This window comes from Gorilla gorilla, chromosome 12 (assembly GCF_029281585.2).
Source record: "Gorilla gorilla gorilla isolate KB3781 chromosome 12, NHGRI_mGorGor1-v2.1_pri, whole genome shotgun sequence".
Lineage (NCBI taxonomy): Eukaryota > Metazoa > Chordata > Mammalia > Primates > Hominidae > Gorilla > Gorilla gorilla.
In genome coordinates this window covers 16842563-16869402 of record NC_073236.2, presented here as the reverse complement: position 1 = coordinate 16869402, position 26840 = coordinate 16842563, and positions in this window count along the sequence as shown.

Sequence of the window (26840 nt, the reverse complement as noted above, 5' to 3'; positions counted from 1 at the left end):
CCATTCCATTCCTTTCCATTCCATTGCATTCCATTGCATTCCATTCCATTCCATTCCATTCCATTCCATTCCATTCCATTCCATTCCATTCCACTCCACTCCACTCCACTCCACTCCATTCCACTCCACTCCACTCCGGTACATTCCATTCCATTCCATTCCATTCCATTCCATTCCATTCCGTGCTTCTCGGGTACATTCCTTTCCGTTCCATTCCATTCCATTCCATTCCATTCCGTTCCATTCCATTCCTTTCCATTCCATTGCATTCCATTTCATTCCATTCCATTCCATTCCATTGAATTCCATTCCGTTCCATTCCATTCCATTGAATTCCATTCCATTCCATTCCATCCCATTCCATTCCATTCCATTCCATTCCGTTCTACTCGGGTTGATTCCATTCTATTCCATTCCATTCCATTCGATCCCATTTGATTCCATTCGATTCCATTCAATTCCATTCGATTCCATTCCATTCCACTCCATTCCATTCCATTGAATTCCATTCCATTCCATTCCATTCCATTCCATTCCATTCCATTCCATTGAATTCCATTCCATTCCATTCCATTCCATGGAATTCCATTCCATTCCATTCCATTCCATTCCATTGAATTCCATTCCATTCCATTCCATTCCATTGAATTCCATTCCATTCCATTCCATTCCATTCCATTCCATTCCTTTCCATTCCATTCCATTCTACTGGTGTCCATTCCATTCCATTCCATTCCATTCCATTCCATTCCATTCCATTCCATTCCATTCCATTCCATTCCATTCTACTGGTGTCCATTCCATTCCATTCCATTCCATTCCATTCCATTCCTTTCCATTCCATTGCATTCCATTGCATTCCATTCCATTCCATTCCATTCCATTCCATTCCACTCCACTCCACTCCACTCCACTCCATTCCACTCCACTCCACTCCGGTACATTCCATTCCATTCCATTCCATTCCATTCCATTCCATTCCATTCCATTCCGTGCTTCTCGGGTACATTCCGTTCCGTTCCATTCCATTCCATTCCATTCCATTCCGTTCCAGTGCACTCTACTCCACTCCACTCCACTCCACTCCACTCCGGTACATTCCATTCCATTCCATTCCATTCCATTCCATTTCCATTCCCATTCCATTTCCATTCCCGTTCCATTTCCATTCCCGTTTCTTTTCCATTCCCGTTCCATTTCCATTCCAGTTCCATTACCATTCCCGTTCCATTTCCATTCCCGATCCATTTCCATTCCCGTTCCTTTTCCATTCCCGTTCCATTTCCATTCCTGTTCCGTTACCATTCCCATTCCTTTTCCGTTCCCGTTCCGTTTCCGTTCCCGTTCCATTTCCGTTCTCGTTCCGTTTCCGTTCCCGTTCCATTTCCATTCCCGTTCCCTTTCCGTTCCCGTTCCATTTCCATTCCCGTTCCATTTCCATTCCCTTTCCATTTCCATTTCATTCCATTCCGTTCTGCTCGGGTACATTCCATTCCATTCCATTGCATTCCATTCCGTTCTGCTCCTGTCCATTCCATTCCATTCCATTCCGTTCCATTCCATTCCATTCCATTCCATTCCATTCCGTTCTACTCGGGTTGATTCCATTCTATTCCATTCCATTCCATTCCATTCCATTCCATTCCATTCCATTCCATTCCATTCCATTCCATTCCATTCCATTCCATTCCGTTCTACTCGGGTTGATTCCATTCTATTCCATTCCATTCCATTCGATCCCATTTGATTCCATTCGATTCCATTCAATTCCATTCGATTCCATTCCATTCCACTCCATTCCATTCCATTGAATTCCATTCCATTCCATTCCATTCCATTCCATTCCATTCCATTCCATTGAATTCCATTCCATTCCATTCCATTCCATTCCATTGAATTCCATTCCATTCCATTCCATTCCATTGAATTCCATTCCATTCCATTCCATTCCATTCCATTCCATTCCATTCCATTCCATTCTACTGGTGTCCATTCCATTCCATTCCATTCCATTCCATTCCATTCCATTCCATTCCATTCCATTCCTTTCCATTCCATTGCATTCCATTGCATTCCATTCCATTCCATTCCATTCCATTCCATTCCATTCCATTCCATTCCACTCCACTCCACTCCACTCCACTCCATTCCACTCCACTCCACTCCGGTACATTCCATTCCATTCCATTCCATTCCATTCCATTCCATTCCATTCCGTGCTTCTCGGGTACATTCCGTTCCGTTCCATTCCATTCCATTCCATTCCATTCCGTTCCAGTGCACTCTACTCCACTCCACTCCACTCCACTCCACTCCGGTACATTCCATTCCATTCCATTCCATTCCATTCCATTCCATTTCCATTCCCATTCCATTTCCATTCCCGTTCCATTTCCATTCCCGTTTCTTTTCCATTCCCGTTCCATTTCCATTCCAGTTCCATTACCATTCCCGTTCCATTTCCATTCCCGATCCATTTCCATTCCCGTTCCATTTCCATTCCCGTTCCATTTCCATTCCCGTTCCATTACCATTCCCGTTCCATTTCCGTTCCCGTTCCGTTTCCGTTCCCGTTCCATTTCCGTTCTCGTTCCGTTTCCGTTCCCGTTCCATTTCCATTCCCGTTCCATTTCCGTTCCCGTTCCATTTCCATTCCCGTTCCATTTCCATTCCCTTTCCATTTCCATTTCATTCCATTCCGTTCTGCTCGGGTACATTCCATTCCATTCCATTGCATTCCATTCCGTTCTGCTCCTGTCCATTCCATTCCATTCCAATCCGTTCCATTCCGTTCTACTCGGGTAGATTCAATTCCATTCCATTCCATTCCATTCCATTCTATTCCATTCCATTCCATTCCATTCTACTGGTGTCCATTCCATTCCATTCCATTCCATTCCATTCCATTCCATTCCATTAAATTCCATTGCATTCCATTCCATTCCATTCCATTCCGCTCCGTTCTACTCGGTTACATTCCATTCAATTCCATTCCATTCTGTTCTACTCGGGTAGATTCCATTCCATTCCATTCCATTCCTTTCCATTCCATTGCATTCCATTGCATTGCATTGCACTCAATTCCATTCCATTCCATTCCATTCCATTCCATTCCATTCCATTCCGTTCCGTTCAACTCGGTTACATTCCATTCAATTACATTCCATTCCGTTCTACTCGGTTACATTCCATTCCATTCCATTCCATTCCATTCCAATCCATTCCATTCCATTCCATTCCGTTCTACTCGGGTACATTCCGTTCCATTCCATTCCATTCCATTCCATTCCATTCCATTCCATTCCTTTCCGTTCTACTTTGGTACATTCCATTCCATTCCATTCCATTCCATTCCATTCCATTCCATTCCATTCCATTCCGTTCTACTCAGGTTGATTCCATTCTATTCCATTCCATTCCATTCCATTCCATTCCATAGAATTCCATTCCATTCCATTCCATTCCATTGAATTCCATTCCATTCCATTCCATTCCATTCCATTCCATTCCATTCCATTCCATTCTACTGGTGTCCATTCCATTCCATTCCATTCCATTCCATTCCATTCCATTCCTTTCCATTCCATTGCATTCCATTGCATTCCATTCCATTCCATTCCATTCCATTCCATTCCATTCCATTCCACTCCACTCCACTCCACTCCACTCCATTCCACTCCACTCCACTCCGGTACATTCCATTCCATTCCATTCCATTCCATTCCATTCCATTCCATTCCGTGCTTCTCGGGTACATTCCGTTCCGTTCCATTCCATTCCATTCCATTCCATTCCGTTCCAGTGCACTCTACTCCACTCCACTCCACTCCACTCCACTCCGGTACATTCCATTCCATTCCATTCCATTCCATTCCATTTCCATTCCCATTCCATTTCCATTCCCGTTCCATTTCCATTCCCGTTTCTTTTCCATTCCCGTTCCATTTCCATTCCAGTTCCATTACCATTCCCGTTCCATTTCCATTCCCGATCCATTTCCATTCCCGTTCCTTTTCCATTCCCGTTCCATTTCCATTCCTGTTCCGTTACCATTCCCGTTCCTTTTCCGTTCCCGTTCCGTTTCCGTTCCCGTTCCATTTCCGTTCTCGTTCCGTTTCCGTTCCCGTTCCATTTCCATTCCCGTTCCATTTCCGTTCCCGTTCCATTTCCATTCCCGTTCCATTTCCATTCCCTTTCCATTTCCATTTCATTCCATTCCGTTCTGCTCGGGTACATTCCATTCCATTCCATTGCATTCCATTCCGTTCTGCTCCTGTCCATTCCATTCCATTCCATTCCGTTCCATTCCGTTCTACTCGGGTAGATTCCATTCCATTCCATTCCATTCCATTCCATTCCATTCCATTCCATTCCATTCCATTCCATTCCATTCCATTCCGTTCTACTCGGGTTGATTCCATTCTATTCCATTCCATTCCATTCCATTCCATTCCATTCCATGGAATTCCATTCCATTCCATTCCATTCCATGGAATTCCATTCCATTCCATTCCATTCCATGGAATTCCATTCCATTCCATTCCATTCCATGGAATTCTATTCCATTCCATTCCATTCTATTCCATTCCATTCCATTCCATTCCATTCCATTGAATTCCATTCCATTCCATTCCATTCCATTCCATTGAATTCCATTCCGTTCCATTCCATTCCATTGAATTCCATTCCATTCCATTCCATTCCATTGAATTCCATTCCATTCCATTCCATTCCATTCCATTCCATTCCATTCCATTCCATTGAATTCCATTCCATTCCATTCCATTCCATTCCATTCCATTCCATCCCATTCCATTCCATTCCATTCCATTCCGTTCTACTCGGGTTGATTCCATTCTATTACATTCCATTCCATTCGATCCCATTTGATTCCATTCGATTCCATTCAATTCCATTCGATTCCATTCCATTCCACTCCATTCCATTCCATTGAATTCCATTCCATTCCATTCCATTCCATTCCATTCCATTCCATTCCATTGAATTCCATTCCATTCCATTCCATTCCATTCCATTGAATTCCATTCCATTCCATTCCATTCCATTGAATTCCATTCCATTCCATTCCATTCCATTCCATTCCATTCCATTCCATTCCATTCTACTGGTGTCCATTCCATTCCATTCCATTCCATTCCATTCCATTCCATTCCATTCCATTCCTTTCCATTCCATTGCATTCCATTGAATTCCATTCCATTCCATTCCATTCCATTCCATTCCATTCCATTCCATTCCACTCCACTCCACTCCACTCCACTCCATTCCACTCCACTCCACTCCGGTACATTCCATTCCATTCCATTCCATTCCATTCCATTCCATTCCGTGCTTCTCGGGTACATTCCGTTCCGTTCCATTCCATTCCATTCCATTCCATTCCGTTCCATTCCATTCCTTTCCATTCCATTGCATTCCATTGCATTCCATTCCATTCCATTCCATTGAATTCCATTCCATTCCATTCCATTCCATTCCATTGAATTCCATTCCGTTCCATTCCATTCCATTGAATTCCATTCCATTCCATTCCATTCCATTGAATTCCATTCCATTCCATTCCATTCCATTGAATTCCATTCCATTCCATTCCATTCCATTCCATTCCATTCCATTCCATTGAATTCCATTCCATTCCATTCCATTCCATTCCATTCCATCCCATTCCATTCCATTCCATTCCATTCCGTTCTACTCGGGTTGATTCCATTCTATTCCATTCCATTCCATTCGATCCCATTTGATTCCATTCGATTCCATTCAATTCCATTCGATTCCATTCCATTCCACTCCATTCCATTCCATTGAATTCCATTCCATTCCATTCCATTCCATTCCATTCCATTCCATTCCATTGAATTCCATTCCATTCCATTCCATTCCATTGAATTCCATTCCATTCCATTCCATTCCATTCCATTGAATTCCATTCCATTCCATTCCATTCCATTGAATTCCATTCCATTCCATTCCATTCCATTCCTTTCCATTCCATTCCATTCTACTGGTGTCCATTCCATTCCATTCCATTCCATTCCATTCCATTCCTTTCCATTCCATTGCATACCATTGCATTCCATTGCATTCCATTCCATTCCATTCCATTCCATTCCATTCCATTCCATTCCACTCCACTCCACTCCACTCCACTCCATTCCACTCCACTCCACTCCGGTACATTCCATTCCATTCCATTCCATTCCATTCCATTCCATTCCGTGCTTCTCGGGTACATTCCGTTCCGTTCCATTCCATTCCATTCCATTCCATTCCATTCCGTTCCAGTGCACTCTACTCCACTCCACTCCACTCCACTCCACTCCGGTACATTCCATTCCATTCCATTCCATTCCATTCCATTTCCATTCCCATTCCATTTCCATTCCCGTTCCATTTCCATTCCCGTTTCTTTTCCATTCCCGTTCCATTTCCATTCCAGTTCCATTACCATTCCCGTTCCATTTCCGTTCCCGTTCCATTTCCATTCCCGTTCCATTTCCATTCCCTTTCCATTTCCATTTCATTCCATTCCGTTCTGCTCGGGTACATTCCATTCCATTCCATTGCATTCCATTCCGTTCTGCTCCTGTCCATTCCATTCCATTCCATTCCGTTCCATTCCATTCTACTCGGGTAGATTCCATTCCATTCCATTCCATTCCATTCCATTCCATTCCATTCCATTCCATTCCATTCCATTCCATTCCATTCCATTCCGTTCTACTCGGGTTGATTCCATTCTATTCCATTCCATTCCATTCCATTCCATTCCATTCCATTTCCATTCCCATTCCATTTCCATTCCCGTTCCATTTCCATTCCCGTTTCTTTTCCATTCCCGTTCCATTTCCATTCCAGTTCCATTACCATTCCCGTTCCATTTCCATTCCCGATCCATTTCCATTCCCGTTCCTTTTCCATTCCCGTTCCATTTCCATTCCTGTTCCGTTACCTTTCCCGTTCCTTTTCCGTTCCCGTTCCGTTTCCGTTCCCGTTCCACTTCCGTTCTCGTTCCGTTTCCGTTCCCGTTCCATTTCCATTCCCGTTCCATTTCCGTTCCCGTTCCATTTCCATTCCCGTTCCATTTCCATTCCCTTTCCATTTCCATTTCATTCCATTCCGTTCTGCTCGGGTACATTCCATTCCATTCCATTGCATTCCATTCCGTTCTGCTCCTGTCCATTCCATTCCATTCCATTCCGTTCCATTCCGTTCTACTCGGGTAGATTCCATTCCATTCCATTCCATTCCATTCCATTCCATTCCATTCCATTCCATTCCATTCCATTCCATTCCATTCCGTTCTACTCGGGTTGATTCCATTCTATTCCATTCCATTCCATTCCATTCCATTCCATTCCATTGAATTCCATTCCATTCCATTCCAATCCGTTCCATTCCGTTCTACTCGGGTAGATTCAATTCCATTCCATTCCATTCCATTCCATTCCATTCCATTCCATTCCATTCCATTCCATTCTACCGGTGTCCATTCCATTCCATTCCATTCCATTCCATTCCATTCCATTCCATTAAATTCCATTGCATTCCATTCCATTCCATTCCATTCCGCTCCGTTCTACTCGGTTACATTCCATTCAATTCCATTCCATTCTGTTCTACTCGGGTAGATTCCATTCCATTCCATTCCATTCCTTTCCATTCCATTGCATTCCATTGCATTGCATTGCACTCAATTCCATTCCATTCCATTCCATTCCATTCCATTCCATTCCATTCCATTCCATTCCATTCCATTCCATTCCGTTCCGTTCAACTCGGTTACATTCCATTCAATTACATTCCATTCCGTTCTACTCGGTTACATTCCATTCCATTCCATTCCATTCCATTCCAATCCATTCCATTCCATTCCATTCCGTTCTACTCGGGTACATTCCGTTCCATTCCATTCCATTCCATTCCATTCCATTCCATTCCTTTCCGTTCTACTTTGGTACATTCCATTCCATTCCATTCCATTCCATTCCATTCCATTCCATTCCATTCCATTCCGTTCTACTCAGGTTGATTCCATTCTATTCCATTCCATTCCATTCCATTCCATTCCATAGAATTCCATTCCATTCCATTCCATTCCATTGAATTCCATTCCATTCCATTCCATTCCATTCCATTCCATTCCATTCCATTCCATTCCATTCCATTCTACTGGTGTCCATTCCATTCCATTCCATTCCATTCCATTCCATTCCATTCCTTTCCATTCCATTGCATTCCATTGCATTCCATTCCATTCCATTCCATTCCATTCCATTCCACTCCACTCCACTCCACTCCACTCCATTCCACTCCACTCCACTCCGGTACATTCCATTCCATTCCATTCCATTCCATTCCATTCCATTCCATTCCGTGCTTCTCGGGTACATTCCGTTCCGTTCCATTCCATTCCATTCCATTCCATTCCGTTCCAGTGCACTCTACTCCACTCCACTCCACTCCACTCCACTCCGGTACATTCCATTCCATTCCATTCCATTCCATTCCATTTCCATTCCCATTCCATTTCCATTCCCGTTCCATTTCCATTCCCGTTTCTTTTCCATTCCCGTTCCATTTCCATTCCAGTTCCATTACCATTCCCGTTCCATTTCCATTCCCGATCCATTTCCATTCCCGTTCCTTTTCCATTCCCGTTCCATTTCCATTCCTGTTCCGTTACCATTCCCGTTCCTTTTCCGTTCCCGTTCCGTTTCCGTTCCCGTTCCATTTCCGTTCTCGTTCCGTTTCCGTTCCCGTTCCATTTCCATTCCCGTTCCATTTCCGTTCCCGTTCCATTTCCATTCCCGTTCCATTTCCATTCCCTTTCCATTTCCATTTCATTCCATTCCGTTCTGCTCGGGTACATTCCATTCCATTCCATTGCATTCCATTCCGTTCTGTTCCTGTCCATTCCATTCCATTCCATTCCGTTCCATTCCGTTCTACTTGGGTAGATTCCATTCCATTCCATTCCATTCCATTCCATTCCATTCCATTCCATTCCATTCCATTCCATTCCATTCCATTCCATTCCGTTCTACTCGGGTTGATTCCATTCTATTCCATTCCATTCCATTCCATTCCATTCCATTCCATGGAATTCCATTCCATTCCATTCCATTCCATGGAATTCCATTCCATTCCATTCCATTCCATGGAATTCCATTCCATTCCATTCCATTCCATGGAATTCTATTCCATTCCATTCCATTCTATTCCATTCCATTCCATTCCATTCCATTGAATTCCATTCCATTCCATTCCATTCCATTCCATTGAATTCCATTCCGTTCCATTCCATTCCATTGAATTCCATTCCATTCCATTCCATTCCATTGAATTCCATTCCATTCCATTCCATTCCATTCCATTCCATTCCATTCCATTGAATTCCATTCCATTCCATTCCATTCCATTCCATTCCATTCCATCCCATTCCATTCCATTCCATTCCATTCCGTTCTACTCGGGTTGATTCCATTCTATTACATTCCATTCCATTCGATCCCATTTGATTCCATTCGATTCCATTCAATTCCATTCGATTCCATTCCATTCCACTCCATTCCATTCCATTGAATTCCATTCCATTCCATTCCATTCCATTCCATTCCATTCCATTCCATTCCATTCCATTCCATTCCATTGAATTCCATTCCATTCCATTCCATTCCATTCCATTGAATTCCATTCCATTCCATTCCATTCCATTGAATTCCATTCCATTCCATTCCATTCCATTCTACTGGTGTCCATTCCATTCCATTCTATTCCATTCCATTCCATTCCATTCCATTCCATTCCATTCCATTCCTTTCCATTCCATTGCATTCCATTGAATTCCATTCCATTCCATTCCATTCCATTCCATTCCATTCCATTCCATTCCACTCCACTCCACTCCACTCCACTCCATTCCACTCCACTCCACTCCGGTACATTCCATTCCATTCCATTCCATTCCATTCCATTCCATTCCGTGCTTCTCGGGTACATTCCGTTCCGTTCCATTCCATTCCATTCCATTCCATTCCGTTCCATTCCATTCCTTTCCATTCCATTGCATTCCATTGCATTCCATTCCATTCCATTCCATTGAATTCCATTCCATTCCATTCCATTCCATTCCATTGAATTCCATTCCGTTCCATTCCATTCCATTGAATTCCATTCCATTCCATTCCATTCCATTGAATTCCATTCCATTCCATTCCATTCCATTGAATTCCATTCCATTCCATTCCATTCCATTCCATTCCATTCCATTCCATTGAATTCCATTCCATTCCATTCCATTCCATTCCATTCCATCCCATTCCATTCCATTCCATTCCATTCCTTTCTACTCGGGTTGATTCCATTCTATTCCATTCCATTCCATTCGATCCCATTTGATTCCATTCGATTCCATTCAATTCCATTCGATTCCATTCCATTCCACTCCATTCCATTCCATTGAATTCCATTCCATTCCATTCCATTCCATTCCATTCCATTCCATTGAATTCCATTCCATTCCATTCCATTCCATTGAATTCCATTCCATTCCATTCCGTTCCATTCCATTGAATTCCATTCAATTCCATTGAATTCCATTCCATTCCATTCCATTGAATTCCATTCCATTCCATTCCATTCCATTCCATTCCATTCCATCCCATTCCATTCCATTCCATTCCATTCCGTTCTACTCGGGTTGATTCCATTCTATTACATTCCATTCCATTCGATCCCATTTGATTCCATTCGATTCCATTCAATTCCATTCGATTCCATTCCATTCCACTCCATTCCATTCCATTGAATTCCATTCCATTCCATTCCATTCCATTCCATTCCATTCCATTCCATTCCATTGAATTCCATTCCATTCCATTCCATTCCATTCCATTGAATTCCATTCCATTCCATTCCATTCCATTGAATTCCATTCCATTCCATTCCATTCCATTCCATTCCATTCCATTCCATTCCATTCTACTGGTGTCCATTCCATTCCATTCCATTCCATTCCATTCCATTCCATTCCATTCCATTCCTTTCCATTCCATTGCATTCCATTGAATTCCATTCCATTCCATTCCATTCCATTCCATTCCATTCCATTCCACTCCACTCCACTCCACTCCACTCCATTCCACTCCACTCCACTCCGGTACATTCCATTCCATTCCATTCCATTCCATTCCATTCCATTCCGTGCTTCTCGGGTACATTCCGTTCCGTTCCATTCCATTCCATTCCATTCCATTCCGTTCCATTCCATTCCTTTCCATTCCATTGCATTCCATTGCATTCCATTCCATTCCATTCCATTGAATTCCATTCCATTCCATTCCATTCCATTCCATTGAATTCCATTCCGTTCCATTCCATTCCATTGAATTCCATTCCATTCCATTCCATTCCATTGAATTCCATTCCATTCCATTCCATTCCATTGAATTCCATTCCATTCCATTCCATTCCATTCCATTCCATTCCATTCCATTGAATTCCATTCCATTCCATTCCATTCCATTCCATTCCATCCCATTCCATTCCACTCCATTCCATTCCGTTCTACTCGGGTTGATTCCATTCTATTCCATTCCATTCCATTCGATCCCATTTGATTCCATTCGATTCCATTCAATTCCATTCGATTCCATTCCATTCCACTCCATTCCATTCCATTGAATTCCATTCCATTCCATTCCATTCCATTCCATTCCATTCCATTCCATTGAATTCCATTCCATTCCATTCCATTCCATTGAATTCCATTCCATTCCATTCCATTCCATTCCATTGAATTCCATTCCATTCCATTCCATTCCATTGAATTCCATTCCATTCCATTCCATTCCATTCCTTTCCATTCCATTCCATTCTACTGGTGTCCATTCCATTCCATTCCATTCCATTCCATTCCATTCCATTCCTTTCCATTCCATTGCATACCATTGCATTCCATTGCATTCCATTCCATTCCATTCCATTCCATTCCATTCCATTCCATTCCACTCCACTCCACTCCACTCCACTCCATTCCACTCCACTCCACTCCGGTACATTCCATTCCATTCCATTCCATTCCATTCCATTCCATTCCGTGCTTCTCGGGTACATTCCGTTCCGTTCCATTCCATTCCATTCCATTCCATTCCATTCCGTTCCAGTGCACTCTACTCCACTCCACTCCACTCCACTCCACTCCGGTACATTCCATTCCATTCCATTCCATTCCATTCCATTTCCATTCCCATTCCATTTCCATTCCCGTTCCATTTCCATTCCCGTTTCTTTTCCATTCCCGTTCCATTTCCATTCCAGTTCCATTACCATTCCCGTTCCATTTCCATTCCCGATCCATTTCCATTCCCGTTCCTTTTCCATTCCCGTTCCATTTCCATTCCAGTTCCATTACCATTCCCGTTCCATTTCCATTCCCGATCCATTTCCATTCCCGTTCCTTTTCCATTCCCGTTCCATTTCCATTCCTGTTCCGTTACCATTCCCGTTCCATTTCCGTTCCCGTTCCGTTTCCGTTCCCGTTCCATTTCCGTTCTCGTTCCGTTTCCGTTCCCGTTCCATTTCCATTCCCGTTCCATTTCCGTTCCCGTTCCATTTCCATTCCCGTTCCATTTCCATTCCCTTTCCATTTCCATTTCATTCCATTCCGTTCTGCTCGGGTACATTCCATTCCATTCCATTGCATTCCATTCCGTTCTGCTCCTGTCCATTCCATTCCATTCCATTCCGTTCCATTCCATTCTACTCGGGTAGATTCCATTCCATTCCATTCCATTCCATTCCATTCCATTCCATTCCATTCCATTCCATTCCATTCCATTCCATTCCATTCCATTCCATTCCGTTCTACTCGGGTTGATTCCATTCTATTCCATTCCATTCCATTCCATTCCATTCCATTCCATTCCATTCCATTCCATTCCATGGAATTCCATTCCATTCCATTCCATTCCATGGAATTCTATTCCATTCCATTCCATTCCATTCCATTCCATTCCATTCCATTCCATTGAATTCCATTCCATTCCATTCCATTCCATTCCATTGAATTCCATTCCGTTCCATTCCATTCCATTGAATTCCATTCCATTCCATTCCATTCCATTCCATTCCATTCCATTTCCATTCCCATTCCATTTCCATTCCCGTTCCATTTCCATTCCCGTTTCTTTTCCATTCCCGTTCCATTTCCATTCCAGTTCCATTACCATTCCCGTTCCATTTCCATTCCCGATCCATTTCCATTCCCGTTCCTTTTCCATTCCCGTTCCATTTCCATTCCTGTTCCGTTACCTTTCCCGTTCCTTTTCCGTTCCCGTTCCGTTTCCGTTCCCGTTCCACTTCCGTTCTCGTTCCGTTTCCGTTCCCGTTCCATTTCCATTCCCGTTCCATTTCCGTTCCCGTTCCATTTCCATTCCCGTTCCATTTCCATTCCCTTTCCATTTCCATTTCATTCCATTCCGTTCTGCTCGGGTACATTCCATTCCATTCCATTGCATTCCATTCCGTTCTGCTCCTGTCCATTCCATTCCATTCCATTCCGTTCCATTCCGTTCTACTCGGGTAGATTCCATTCCATTCCATTCCATTCCATTCCATTCCATTCCATTCCATTCCATTCCATTCCATTCCATTCCGTTCTACTCGGGTTGATTCCATTCTATTCCATTCCATTCCATTCCATTCCATTCCATTCCATTGAATTCCATTCCATTCCATTCCAATCCGTTCCATTCCGTTCTACTCGGGTAGATTCAATTCCATTCCATTCCATTCCATTCCATTCCATTCCATCCCATTCCATTCCATTCCATTCCATTCCGTTCTACTCGGGTTGATTCCATTCTATTACATTCCATTCCATACGATCCCATTTGATTCCATTCGATTCCATTCAATTCCATTCGATTCCATTCCATTCCACTCCATTCCATTCCATTGAATTCCATTCCATTCCATTCCATTCCATTCCATTCCATTCCATTCCATTCCATTCCATTCCATTGAATTCCATTCCATTCCATTCCATTCCATTCCATTGAATTCCATTCCATTCCATTCCATTCCATTGAATTCCATTCCATTCCATTCCATTCCATTCTACTGGTGTCCATTCCATTCCATTCCATTCCATTCCATTCCATTCCATTCCATTCCATTCCATTCCTTTCCATTCCATTGCATTCCATTGAATTCCATTCCATTCCATTCCATTCCATTCCATTCCATTCCATTCCATTCCACTCCACTCCACTCCACTCCACTCCATTCCACTCCACTCCACTCCGGTACATTCCATTCCATTCCATTCCATTCCATTCCATTCCATTCCGTGCTTCTCGGGTACATTCCGTTCCGTTCCATTCCATTCCATTCCATTCCATTCCGTTCCATTCCATTCCTTTCCATTCCATTGCATTCCATTGCATTCCATTCCATTCCATTCCATTGAATTCCATTCCATTCCATTCCATTCCATTCCATTGAATTCCATTCCGTTCCATTCCATTCCATTGAATTCCATTCCATTCCATTCCATTCCATTGAATTCCATTCCATTCCATTCCATTCCATTGAATTCCATTCCATTCCATTCCATTCCATTCCATTCCATTCCATTCCATTGAATTCCATTCCATTCCATTCCATTCCATTCCATTCCATCCCATTCCATTCCATTCCATTCCATTCCGTTCTACTCGGGTTGATTCCATTCTATTCCATTCCATTCCATTCGATCCCATTTGATTCCATTCGATTCCATTCAATTCCATTCGATTCCATTCCATTCCACTCCATTCCATTCCATTGAATTCCATTCCATTCCATTCCATTCCATTCCATTCCATTCCATTGAATTCCATTCCATTCCATTCCATTCCATTGAATTCCATTCCATTCCATTCCGTTCCATTCCATTGAATTCCATTCCATTCCATTGAATTCCATTCCATTCCATTCCATTCCATTCCTTTCCATTCCATTCCATTCTACTGGTGTCCATTCCATTCCATTCCATTCCATTCCATTCCATTCCATTCCATTCCATTCCTTTCCATTCCGTTGCATACCATTGCATTCCATTGCATTCCATTCCATTCCATTCCATTCCATTCCATTCCATTCCACTCCACTCCACTCCACTCCACTCCATTCCACTCCACTCCACTCCGGTACATTCCATTCCATTCCATTCCATTCCATTCCATTCCATTCCGTGCTTCTCGGGTACATTCCGTTCCGTTCCATTCCATTCCATTCCATTCCATTCCGTTCCAGTGCACTCTACTCCACTCCATTCCACTCCACTCCACTCCGGTACATTCCATTCCATTCCATTCCATTCCATTCCATTTCCATTCCCATTCCATTTCCATTCCCGTTCCATTTCCATTCCCGTTTCTTTTCCATTCCCGTTCCATTTCCATTCCAGTTCCATTACCATTCCCGTTCCATTTCCATTCCCGATCCATTTCCATTCCCGTTCCTTTTCCATTCCCGTTCCATTTCCATTCCTGTTCCGTTACCATTCCCGTTCCATTTCCGTTCCCGTTCCGTTTCCGTTCCCGTTCCATTTCCGTTCTCGTTCCGTTTCCGTTCCCGTTCCATTTCCATTCCCGTTCCATTTCCGTTCCCGTTCCATTTCCATTCCCGTTCCATTTCCATTCCCTTTCCATTTCCATTTCATTCCATTCCGTTCTGCTCGGGTACATTCCATTCCATTCCATTGCATTCCATTCCGTTCTGCTCCTGTCCATTCCATTCCATTCCATTCCGTTCCATTCCGTTCTACTCGGGTAGATTCCATTCCATTCCATTCCATTCCATTCCATTCCATTCCATTCCATTCCATTCCATTCCATTCCATTCCATTCCATTCCGTTCTACTCGGGTTGATTCCATTCTATTCCATTCCATTCCATTCCATTCCATTCCATTCCATTCCATTCCATTCCATTCCATGGAATTCCATTCCATTCCATTCCATTCCATGGAATTCTATTCCATTCCATTCCATTCCATTCCATTCCATTCCATTCCATTCCATTGAATTCCATTCCATTCCATTCCATTCCATTCCATTGAATTCCATTCCGTTCCATTCCATTCCATTGAATTCCATTCCATTCCATTCCATTCCATTCCATTCCATTCCATTTCCATTCCCATTCCATTTCCATTCCCGTTCCATTTCCATTCCCGTTTCTTTTCCATTCCCGTTCCATTTCCATTCCAGTTCCATTACCATTCCCGTTCCATTTCCATTCCCGATCCATTTCCATTCCCGTTCCTTTTCCATTCCCGTTCCATTTCCATTCCTGTTCCGTTACCTTTCCCGTTCCTTTTCCGTTCCCGTTCCGTTTCCGTTCCCGTTCCATTTCCGTTCTCGTTCCGTTTCCGTTCCCGTTCCATTTCCATTCCCGTTCCATTTCCGTTCCCGTTCCATTTCCATTCCCGTTCCATTTCCATTCCCTTTCCATTTCCATTTCATTCCATTCCGTTCTGCTCGGGTACATTCCATTCCATTCCATTGCATTCCATTCCGTTCTGCTCCTGTCCATTCCATTCCATTCCATTCCGTTCCATTCCGTTCTACTCGGGTAGATTCCATTCCATTCCATTCCATTCCATTCCATTCCATTCCATTCCATTCCATTCCATTCCATTCCATTCCATTCCATTCCGTTCTACTCGGGTTGATTCCATTCTATTCCATTCCATTCCATTCCATTCCATTCCATTCCATTCCATTGAATTCCATTCCATTCCATTCCATTCCATTCCATTCCATTCCATTGAATTCCATTCCATTCCATTCCATTCCATTCCATTCCATCCCATTGAATTCCATTCCATTCCATTCCATTCCATTCCATTCCATTCCATTGAATTCCATTCCATTCCATTCCATTCCATTCCATTCCATCCCATTCCATTCCATTCCATTCCATTCCGTTCTACTCGGGTTGATTCCATTCTATTACATTCCATTCCATTCGATCCCATTTGATTCCATTCGATTCCATTCAATTCCATTCGATTCCATTCCATTCCATTCCATTCCATTCCATTGAATTCCATTCCATTCCATTCCATTCCATTCCATTCCATTCCATTCCATTCCATTCCATTCTACTGGTGTCCATTCCATTCCATTCCATTCCATTCCATTCCATTCCATTCCATTCCATTCCTTTCCATTCCATTGCATTCCATTGCATTCCATTCCATTCCATTCCATTCCATTCCATTCCATTCCATTCCACTCCACTCCACTCCACTCCACTCCATTCCACTCCACTCCACTCCGGTACATTCCATTCCATTCCATTCCATTCCATTCCATTCCATTCCGTGCTTCTCGGGTACATTCCGTTCCGTTCCATTCCATTCCATTCCATTCCATTCCGTTCCATTCCATTCCTTTCCATTCCATTGCATTCCATTGCATTCCATTCCATTCCATTCCATTGAATTCCATTCCATTCCATTCCATTCCATTCCATTGAATTCCATTCCGTTCCATTCCATTCCATTGAATTCCATTCCATTCCATTCCATTCCATAGAATTCCATTCCATTCCATTCCATTCCATTGAATTCCATTCCATTCCATTCCATTCCATTCCATTCCATTCCATTCCATTGAATTCCATTCCATTCCATTCCATTCCATTCCATTCCATTCCATTCCATCCCATTCCATTCCATTCCATTCCATTCCGTTCTACTCGGGTTGATTCCATTCTATTCCATTCCATTCCATTCGATCCCATTTGATTCCATTCGATTCCATTCAATTCCATTCGATTCCATTCCATTCCACTCCATTCCATTCCATTGAATTCCATTCCATTCCATTCCATTCCATTCCATTCCATTCCATTCCATTGAATTCCATTCCATTCCATTCCATTCCATGGAATTCCATTCCATTCCATTCCATTCCATTCCATTGAATTCCATTCCATTCCATTCCATTCCATTGAATTCCATTCCATTCCATTCCATTCCATTCCATTCCATTCCTTTCCATTCCATTCCATTCTACTGGTGTCCATTCCATTCCATTCCATTCCATTCCATTCCATTCCATTCCATTCCATTCCATTCCATTCTACTGGTGTCCATTCCATTCCATTCCATTCCATTCCATTCCATTCCTTTCCATTCCATTGCATTCCATTGCATTCCATTCCATTCCATTCCATTCCATTCCATTCCACTCCACTCCACTCCACTCCACTCCATTCCACTCCACTCCACTCCGGTACATTCCATTCCATTCCATTCCATTCCATTCCATTCCATTCCATTCCATTCCGTGCTTCTCGGGTACATTCCGTTCCGTTCCATTCCATTCCATTCCATTCCATTCCGTTCCAGTGCACTCTACTCCACTCCACTCCACTCCACTCCACTCCGGTACATTCCATTCCATTCCATTCCATTCCATTCCATTTCCATTCCCATTCCATTTCCATTCCCGTTCCATTTCCATTCCCGTTTCTTTTCCATTCCCGTTCCATTTCCATTCCAGTTCCATTACCATTCCCGTTCCATTTCCATTCCCGATCCATTTCCATTCCCGTTCCTTTTCCATTCCCGTTCCATTTCCATTCCTGTTCCGTTACCATTCCCATTCCTTTTCCGTTCCCGTTCCGTTTCCGTTCCCGTTCCATTTCCGTTCTCGTTCCGTTTCCGTTCCCGTTCCATTTCCATTCCCGTTCCCTTTCCGTTCCCGTTCCATTTCCATTCCCGTTCCATTTCCATTCCCTTTCCATTTCCATTTCATTCCATTCCGTTCTGCTCGGGTACATTCCATTCCATTCCATTGCATTCCATTCCGTTCTGCTCCTGTCCATTCCATTCCATTCCATTCCGTTCCATTCCATTCCATTCCATTCCATTCCATTCCGTTCTACTCGGGTTGATTCCATTCTATTCCATTCCATTCCATTCCATTCCATTCCATTCCATTCCATTCCATTCCATTCCATTCCATTCCATTCCATTCCGTTCTACTCGGGTTGATTCCATTCTATTCCATTCCATTCCATTCGATCCCATTTGATTCCATTCGATTCCATTCAATTCCATTCGATTCCATTCCATTCCACTCCATTCCATTCCATTGAATTCCATTCCATTCCATTCCATTCCATTCCATTCCATTCCATTCCATTCCATTGAATTCCATTCCATTCCATTCCATTCCATTCCATTGAATTCCATTCCATTCCATTCCATTCCATTGAATTCCATTCCATTCCATTCCATTCCATTCCATTCCATTCCATTCCATTCCATTCTACTGGTGTCCATTCCATTCCATTCCATTCCATTCCATTCCATTCCATTCCATTCCTTTCCATTCCATTGCATTCCATTGCATTCCATTCCATTCCATTCCATTCCATTCCATTCCATTCCATTCCATTCCACTCCACTCCACTCCACTCCACTCCATTCCACTCCACTCCACTCCGGTACATTCCATTCCATTCCATTCCATTCCATTCCATTCCATTCCATTCCGTGCTTCTCGGGTACATTCCGTTCCGTTCCATTCCATTCCATTCCATTCCATTCCGTTCCAGTGCACTCTACTCCACTCCACTCCACTCCACTCCACTCCGGTACATTCCATTCCATTCCATTCCATTCCATTCCATTCCATTTCCATTCCCATTCCATTTCCATTCCCGTTCCATTTCCATTCCCGTTTCTTTTCCATTCCCGTTCCATTTCCATTCCAGTTCCATTACCATTCCCGTTCCATTTCCATTCCCGATCCATTTCCATTCCCGTTCCATTTCCATTCCCGTTCCATTTCCATTCCCGTTCCATTACCATTCCCGTTCCATTTCCGTTCCCGTTCCGTTTCCGTTCCCGTTCCATTTCCGTTCTCGTTCCGTTTCCGTTCCCGTTCCATTTCCATTCCCGTTCCATTTCCGTTCCCGTTCCATTTCCATTCCCGTTCCATTTCCATTCCCTTTCCATTTCCATTTCATTCCATTCCGTTCTGCTCGGGTACATTCCATTCCATTCCATTGCATTCCATTCCGTTCTGCTCCTGTCCATTCCATTCCATTCCAATCCGTTCCATTCCGTTCTACTCGGGTAGATTCAATTCCATTCCATTCCATTCCATTCCATTCCATTCCATTCCATTCCATTCCATTCCATTCCGTGCTTCTCGGGTACATTCCGTTCCGTTCCATTCCATTCCATTCCATTCCATTCCGTTCCAGTGCACTCTACTCCACTCCACTCCACTCCACTCCACTCCGGTACATTCCATTCCATTCCATTCCATTCCATTCCATTTCCATTCCCATTCCATTTCCATTCCCGTTCCATTTCCATTCCCGTTTCTTTTCCATTCCCGTTCCATTTCCATTCCAGTTCCATTACCATTCCCGTTCCATTTCCATTCCCGATCCATTTCCATTCCCGTTCCTTTTCCATTCCCGTTCCATTTCCATTCCTGTTCCGTTACCATTCCCATTCCTTTTCCGTTCCCGTTCCGTTTCCGTTCCCGTTCCATTTCCGTTCTCGTTCCGTTTCCGTTCCCGTTCCATTTCCATTCCCGTTCCCTTTCCGTTCCCGTTCCATTTCCATTCCCGTTCCATTTCCATTCCCTTTCCATTTCCATTTCATTCCATTCCGTTCTGCTCGGGTACATTCCATTCCATTCCATTGCATTCCATTCCGTTCTGCTCCTGTCCATTCCATTCCATTCCATTCCGTTCCATTCCATTCCATTCCATTCCATTCCATTCCGTTCTACTCGGGTTGATTCCATTCTATTCCATTCCATTCCATTCCATTCCATTCCATTCCATTCCATTCCATTCCATTCCATTCCATTCCATTCCATTCCGTTCTACTCGGGTTGATTCCATTCTATTCCATTCCATTCCATTCGATCCCATTTGATTCCATTCGATTCCATTCAATTCCATTCGATTCCATTCCATTCCACTCCATTCCATTCCATTGAATTCCATTCCATTCCATTCCATTCCATTCCATTCCATTCCATTCCATTGAATTCCATTCCATTCCATTCCATTCCATTCCATTGAATTCCATTCCATTCCATTCCATTCCATTGAATTCCATTCCATTCCATTCCATTCCATTCCATTCCATTCCATTCCATTCCATTCTACTGGTGTCCATTCCATTCCATTCCATTCCATTCCATTCCATTCCATTCCATTCCTTTCCATTCCATTGCATTCCATTGCATTCCATTCCATTCCATTCCATTCCATTCCATTCCATTCCATTCCATTCCACTCCACTCCACTCCACTCCATTCCACTCCACTCCACTCCGGTACATTCCATTCCATTCCATTCCATTCCATTCCATTCCATTCCATTCCGTGCTTCTCGGGTACATTCCGTTCCGTTCCATTCCATTCCATTCCATTCCATTCCGTTCCAGTGCACTCTACTCCACTCCACTCCACTCCACTCCACTCCGGTACATTCCATTCCATTCCATTCCATTCCATTCCATTCCATTTCCATTCCCATTCCATTTCCATTCCCGTTCCATTTCCATTCCCGTTTCTTTTCCATTCCCGTTCCATTTCCATTCCAGTTCCATTACCATTCCCGTTCCATTTCCATTCCCGATCCATTTCCATTCCCGTTCCATTTCCATTCCCGTTCCATTTCCATTCCCGTTCCATTACCATTCCCGTTCCATTTCCGTTCCCGTTCCGTTTCCGTTCCCGTTCCATTTCCGTTCTCGTTCCGTTTCCGTTCCCGTTCCATTTCCATTCCCGTTCCATTTCCGTTCCCGTTCCATTTCCATTCCCGTTCCATTTCCATTCCCTTTCCATTTCCATTTCATTCCATTCCGTTCTGCTCGGGTACATTCCATTCCATTCCATTGCATTCCATTCCGTTCTGCTCCTGTCCATTCCATTCCATTCCAATCCGTTCCATTCCGTTCTACTCGGGTAGATTCAATTCCATTCCATTCCATTCCATTCCATTCCATTCCATTCCATTCCATTCCATTCTACTGGTGTCCATTCCATTCCATTCCATTCCATTCCATTCCATTCCATTCCATTAAATTCCATTGCATTCCATTCCATTCCATTCCATTCCGCTCCGTTCTACTCGGTTACATTCCATTCAATTCCATTCCATTCTGTTCTACTCGGGTAGATTCCATTCCATTCCATTCCATTCCTTTCCATTCCATTGCATTCCATTGCATTGCATTGCACTCAATTCCATTCCATTCCATTCCATTCCATTCCATTCCATTCCATTCCGTTCCGTTCAACTCGGTTACATTCCATTCAATTACATTCCATTCCGTTCTACTCGGTTACATTCCATTCCATTCCATTCCATTCCATTCCAATCCATTCCATTCCATTCCATTCCGTTCTACTCGGGTACATTCCGTTCCATTCCATTCCATTCCATTCCATTCCATTCCATTCCTTTCCGTTCTACTTTGGTACATTCCATTCCATTCCATTCCATTCCATTCCATTCCATTCCATTCCATTCCATTCCGTTCTACTCAGGTTGATTCCATTCTATTCCATTCCATTCCATTCCATTCCATTCCATAGAATTCCATTCCATTCCATTCCATTCCATTGAATTCCATTCCATTCCATTCCATTCCATTCCATTCCATTCCATTCCATTCCATTCTACTGGTGTCCATTCCATTCCATTCCATTCCATTCCATTCCATTCCATTCCTTTCCATTCCATTGCATTCCATTGCATTCCATTCCATTCCATTCCATTCCATTCCATTCCATTCCACTCCACTCCACTCCACTCCACTCCATTCCACTCCACTCCACTCCGGTACATTCCATTCCATTCCATTCCATTCCATTCCATTCCATTCCATTCCGTGCTTCTCGGGTACATTCCGTTCCGTTCCATTCCATTCCATTCCATTCCATTCCGTTCCAGTGCACTCTACTCCACTCCACTCCAATCCACTCCACTCCGGTACATTCCATTCCATTCCATTCCATTCCATTCCATTTCCATTCCCATTCCATTTCCATTCCCGTTCCATTTCCATTCCCGTTTCTTTTCCATTCCCGTTCCATTTCCATTCCAGTTCCATTACCATTCCCGTTCCATTTCCATTCCCGATCCATTTCCATTCCCGTTCCTTTTCCATTCCCGTTCCATTTCCATTCCCGTTCCGTTACCATTCCCGTTCCTTTTCCGTTCCCGTTCCGTTTCCGTTCCCGTTCCATTTCCGTTCTCGTTCCGTTTCCGTTCCCGTTCCATTTCCATTCCCGTTCCATTTCCGTTCCCGTTCCATTTCCATTCCCGTTCCGTTTCCATTCCCTTTCCATTTCCATTTCATTCCATTCCGTTCTGCTCGGGTACATTCCATTCCATTCCATTGCATTCCATTCCGTTCTGCTCCTGTCCATTCCATTCCATTCCATTCCGTTCCATTCCGTTCTACTCGGGTAGATTCCATTCCATTCCATTCCATTCCATTCCATTCCATTCCATTCCATTCCATTCCATTCCGTTCTACTCGGGTTGATTCCATTCTATTCCATTCCATTCCATTCCATTCCATTCCATTCCATGGAATTCCATTCCATTCCATTCCATTCCATGGAATTCCATTCCATTCCATTCCATTCCATGGAATTCTATTCCATTCCATTCCATTCTATTCCATTCCATTCCATTCCATTCCATTGAATTCCATTCCATTCCATTCCATTCCATTCCATTGAATTCCATTCCGTTCCATTCCATTCCATTGAATTCCATTCCATTCCATTCCATTCCATTGAATTCCATTCCATTCCATTCCATTCCATTCCATTCCATTCCATTCCATTGAATTCCATTCCATTCCATTCCATTCCATTCCATTCCATTCCATCCCATTCCATTCCATTCCATTCCATTCCGTTCTACTCGGGTTGATTCCATTCTATTACATTCCATTCCATTCGATCCCATTTGATTCCATTCGATTCCATTCAATTCCATTCGATTCCATTCCATTCCACTCCATTCCATTCCATTGAATTCCATTCCATTCCATTCCATTCCATTCCATTCCATTCCATTCCATTCCATTGAATTCCATTCCATTCCATTCCATTCCATTCCATTGAATTCCATTCCATTCCATTCCATTCCATTGAATTCCATTCCATTCCATTCCATTCCATTCCATTCCATTCCATTCCATTCCATTCTACTGGTGTCCATTCCATTCCATTCCATTCCATTCCATTCCATTCCATTCCATTCCATTCCTTTCCATTCCATTGCATTCCATTGAATTCCATTCCATTCCATTCCATTCCATTCCATTCCATTCCATTCCATTCCACTCCACTCCACTCCACTCCACTCCATTCCACTCCACTCCACTCCGGTACATTCCATTCCATTCCATTCCATTCCATTCCATTCCATTCCGTGCTTCTCGGGTACATTCCGTTCCGTTCCATTCCATTCCATTCCATTCCATTCCGTTCCATTCCATTCCTTTCCATTCCATTGCATTCCATTGCATTCCATTCCATTCCATTCCATTGAATTCCATTCCATTCCATTCCATTCCATTCCATTGAATTCCATTCCGTTCCATTCCATTCCATTGAATTCCATTCCGTTCCATTCCATTCCATTGAATTCCATTCCATTCCATTCCATTCCATTGAATTCCATTCCATTCCATTCCATTCCATTCCATTCCATTCCATTCCATTGAATTCCATTCCATTCCATTCCATTCCATTCCATTCCATCCCATTCCATTCCATTCCATTCCATTCCGTTCTACTCGGGTTGATTCCATTCTATTCCATTCCATTCCATTCGATCCCATTTGATTCCATTCGATTCCATTCAATTCCATTCGATTCCATTCCATTCCACTCCATTCCATTCCATTGAATTCCATTCCATTCCATTCCATTCCATTCCATTCCATTCCATTGAATTCCATTCCATTCCATTCCATTCCATTGAATTCCATTCCATTCCATTCCATTCCATTCCATTGAATTCCATTCCATTCCATTCCATTCCATTGAATTCCATTCCATTCCATTCCATTCCATTCCTTTCCATTCCATTCCATTCTACTGGTGTCCATTCCATTCCATTCCATTCCATTCCATTCCATTCCATTCCATTCCTTTCCATTCCATTGCATACCATTGCATTCCATTGCATTCCATTCCATTCCATTCCATTCCATTCCATTCCATTCCATTCCACTCCACTCCACTCCACTCCACTCCATTCCACTCCACTCCACTCCGGTACATTCCATTCCATTCCATTCCATTCCATTCCATTCCATTCCGTGCTTCTCGGGTACATTCCGTTCCGTTCCATTCCATTCCATTCCATTCCATTCCGTTCCAGTGCACTCTACTCCACTCCACTCCACTCCACTCCACTCCGGTACATTCCATTCCATTCCATTCCATTCCATTCCATTTCCATTCCCATTCCATTTCCATTCCCGTTCCATTTCCATTCCCGTTTCTTTTCCATTCCCGTTCCATTTCCATTCCAGTTCCATTACCATTCCCGTTCCATTTCCATTCCCGATCCATTTCCATTCCCGTTCCTTTTCCATTCCCGTTCCATTTCCATTCCAGTTCCATTACCATTCCCGTTCCATTTCCATTCCCGATCCATTTCCATTCCCGTTCCTTTTCCATTCCCGTTCCATTTCCATTCCTGTTCCGTTACCATTCCCGTTCCATTTCCGTTCCCGTTCCGTTTCCGTTCCCGTTCCATTTCCGTTCTCGTTCCGTTTCCGTTCCCGTTCCATTTCCATTCCCGTTCCATTTCCGTTCCCGTTCCATTTCCATTCCCGTTCCATTTCCATTCCCTTTCCATTTCCATTTCATTCCATTCCGTTCTGCTCGGGTACATTCCATTCCATTCCATTGCATTCCATTCCGTTCTGCTCCTGTCCATTCCATTCCATTCCATTCCGTTCCATTCCGTTCTACTCGGGTAGATTCCATTCCATTCCATTCCATTCCATTCCATTCCATTCCATTCCATTCCATTCCATTCCATTCCATTCCATTCCATTCCGTTCTACTCGGGTTGATTCCATTCTATTCCATTCCATTCCATTCCATTCCATTCCATTCCATTCCATTCCATTCCATGGAATTCCATTCCATTCCATTCCATTCCATGGAATTCTATTCCATTCCATTCCATTCCATTCCATTCCATTCCATTCCATTCCATTGAATTCCATTCCATTCCATTCCATTCCATTCCATTGAATTCCATTCCGTTCCATTCCATTCCATTGAATTCCATTCCATTCCATTCCATTCCATTCCATTCCATTCCATTTCCATTCCCATTCCATTTCCATTCCCGTTCCATTTCCATTCCCGTTTCTTTTCCATTCCCGTTCCATTTCCATTCCAGTTCCATTACCATTCCCGTTCCATTTCCATTCCCGATCCATTTCCATTCCCGTTCCTTTTCCATTCCCGTTCCATTTCCATTCCTGTTCCGTTACCTTTCCCGTTCCTTTTCCGTTCCCGTTCCGTTTCCGTTCCCGTTCCACTTCCGTTCTCGTTCCGTTTCCGTTCCCGTTCCATTTCCGTTCCCGTTCCATTTCCGTTCCCGTTCCCTTTCCATTCCCGTTCCATTTCCATTCCCTTTCCATTTCCATTTCATTCCATTCCGTTCTGCTCGGGTACATTCCATTCCATTCCATTGCATTCCATTCCGTTCTGCTCCTGTCCATTCCATTCC